The following is a 2,843-nucleotide window of genomic DNA, read 5'->3' as shown; positions in this document are numbered from 1 at the left end:
GAGTATCAAATACGTGACATTCCTGAAAATGATTCACATGCTGTGGACAAATGTTTGAGGATACTGGAGGGATTCCACCCTTTTGAAGACATGGAAGCTTTGCAAGTGTTCCAAGTAAGTGGACCTGGTGTCATCATTTTAGACCATTTCTGCCTCAACGGCATGTTGTCTACGTTCTGACCAAAACAATGCAGCGTACGTGTGACGTCATCGCGCATGCACAACGAAGGCGGAATCGATAAGCAGAATCGTTAAGCAGGCAGGCAAACGATTCCAAGGAATCGAGCTACAGGGAACCGGTTCTCAAAAAGAACTGGTTCTCGATTCCCATCCCTAGTGGCAACCACATATTTGGCCTTATTTGAAAGCTCTCAATGTCCCCCACATGTCTGTGGGGTCAGAGGTCACATGTCGTGCACTTACACACACGTGACTGACCCCGGGTGGGCGTGTCCCATTGACTCCCATTCATTCTAAGCAGGTGTAAATATGTGGTTTGTGCTCATGTCATGTACATGTTCGGAAAGGTCTGACCGTCGTGAATGTGAATATGTGTGAGAGTGGCGACAATGGCGAAAGGCAATCGCGTCACTGGTGATTTCGTCCCCATGCGCCCACTGCAGACTCAATAGGCCCTGCGCTGGCTTTACTCGGCTCAGGCCTAATTACATTAAAAGAAGACAAAATGAGTGTCATTAGCCTGAAAAGGGCCTGCGCTGGAGAAAATGGCCCTTAAAAGTACTTGAATTTGACCTTAGGATTTATGTACGAACCAAGGTTATTATCGTTAACAAAAACTAATGAAATGACGAAAACTAGAATTGTAAAAACATTTTCATTAACTGAAATAAATGAAAACTATAATTAAAAGAAAAAAACAATAACTAACTGAAACTGTATTGTGTGTTTACAAAACTAACTAAAACGGATAAAAATTATGGACAAAATTCCCTTAGTTTTTGTCTTTGTCAATGTCGGATTGATATAAAATCGATTTATTTCCCTCAAGCAATTTTAGCTAGCAGCACCATATGATATTTAACGGTCCGTCACTTGTGGTTTCCAGTCATCTTCTGGTCCCCACTCTACCTGGAAACATGGAGACTAAATTTGGGAGAAAGCAGCAGAGACCTGTCTGGGATTTATTTGAATACGACGGAGAAGAAAAGATGCGACCAAACTAAAATTAATACTAAAACTAAGCAGAAAAAAATGAAAACTAATAAAAACTAGCAAACCTGCTCTAAAAACAAATTAAAACTAACTGAATTAGAGGGAAAAAAAGTCAAAACTAAATAAAACTAAACTATAATGAAAAATCCAAAACTATTAGAACCTTGGTACGAACCCTGATAAATGATAGTGGTTTTTCTAAAGCAGTGGTTCTGTCTTTTTCTGTCGGGCCCCCCTTTGGAGCATGAAAAATCTCCAAGCCCCCCTCAACCCCAACATCATTGTACCTGTGGTGCAATTATTATTTTTACTTAAAGAAACATCAATATCGTAAGAATACTTTTTGCTTTTCCTTGAATAATTTGTTGTGCAAATTAAAAATAACTTCAGATTTTTGATTGAACAATACAAATGAACTCAACAAGACTGCTCCCTGAGACATTATTTTTCCAAATAAAAATAGGAAATGAGTAATTATCTTACAACTATGATAATAAGGTAATTTTTTTTGATAGAACAACAAACAAATTTTGGTAACAAAGATGAATATTCTAACAATATCAGTGGCTGTAATGAGCCCGTTTACGTTGCACATCTCAGAACATCAAAGTGCAAACTGTACAAACTGTGCAAAAACAGAAACATTGCACTTTTTCTTTTCCAGTCCAATCCTTGTCCACTCTCCAAACCTAAACTTTTGTCTAGTTCACTGACAGATCACCATGGCAGTAGATTTGTTTGTTGTACGTCCCTAAAATGAATCCAGGGTGCTCCAACGCTAAAATATTAGTTCCACCTGATACATGTTCTAACCTGAAGAAAAAATAAACACCTAGGAATGATCCCATGCCCCCCCGGCAAGCCTTTGCGCCCCCCTGGTGGGACCTGCCCCACATTTTGAGAAACAGTGTTCTAAAAGTTTGACTCGTTTTCCTTGTCAGTTATTTCCAGATTCCAGTTGGATATTGCATTGGCCAAACACTGAGCACAAATCTGTGATGAAGAGATTCGGCCACAAGATGGCGGTAGTGATCCAGTTCAGACCCTGTGATGTGACGACGAACTAGCGGAGAATGACAAAGACGAACGAATAAAACTACTATAGGATTTAAATGTTCGCCTCCCTCCGATAGAACTGATTGATTTTATGCATTTTGTAGTTGCTGAAGGATAAAAATCGTCATGGCAGCGGTGGGATTCGAACCCACGCCATCGAAATGACTGGAGCCTAAATCCAGCGCCTTAGACCACTCGGCCACGCTACCACAGTATTGCTATGGAGATAGAGAGACAGATTTGAAAGAAGTCAATTTTGTGATCACATGACCCACAACAAGACATTTGTATTCATTTAATCCAATTTCATTCGTCAAAACTACTATTCATTCATCAGGACGAATGATATAATTACCAGTCTACATAGTTTATCTGTAGCTACAGAATTAACGTGACACTTATGTCAGTTTAAATAAATATAGTGAACCTAAAGATTAATGATGTTACATTAAAAGTGTGATATTTATTAGTATTTAATAAACCACAAGCTCAGTAAAAAAAAAAAAAACAAAAAAAAAAAAAAAACGTGGGAATTAAAGGTGTCTGACAGGTGTCTGCAAGGTACAAGCAAAAAGAAAAACATCCCTTGCACAAAATGCTTTATCATATAACGT

At 38.7% G+C, this 2,843-nt stretch overlaps 1 non-coding gene across 1 annotated transcript; it reads right to left on the bottom strand.

The window, feature by feature from the left end:
• Positions 1 to 2,356: 2,356 nt before the first annotated feature.
• trnal-uag (transfer RNA leucine (anticodon UAG)) lies at positions 2,357 to 2,438 on the bottom strand. Its single transcript has one exon. It is a non-coding gene; the product is annotated as a tRNA-Leu (tRNA).
• Positions 2,439 to 2,843: the final 405 nt, after the last annotated feature.

The sequence above is a fragment of the Sphaeramia orbicularis genome, chromosome 19 (assembly GCF_902148855.1).
Source record: "Sphaeramia orbicularis chromosome 19, fSphaOr1.1, whole genome shotgun sequence".
Taxonomy (NCBI): Eukaryota; Metazoa; Chordata; class Actinopteri; order Kurtiformes; family Apogonidae; genus Sphaeramia; species Sphaeramia orbicularis.
This window is presented reverse-complemented; position numbering and strand designations above follow the sequence as displayed.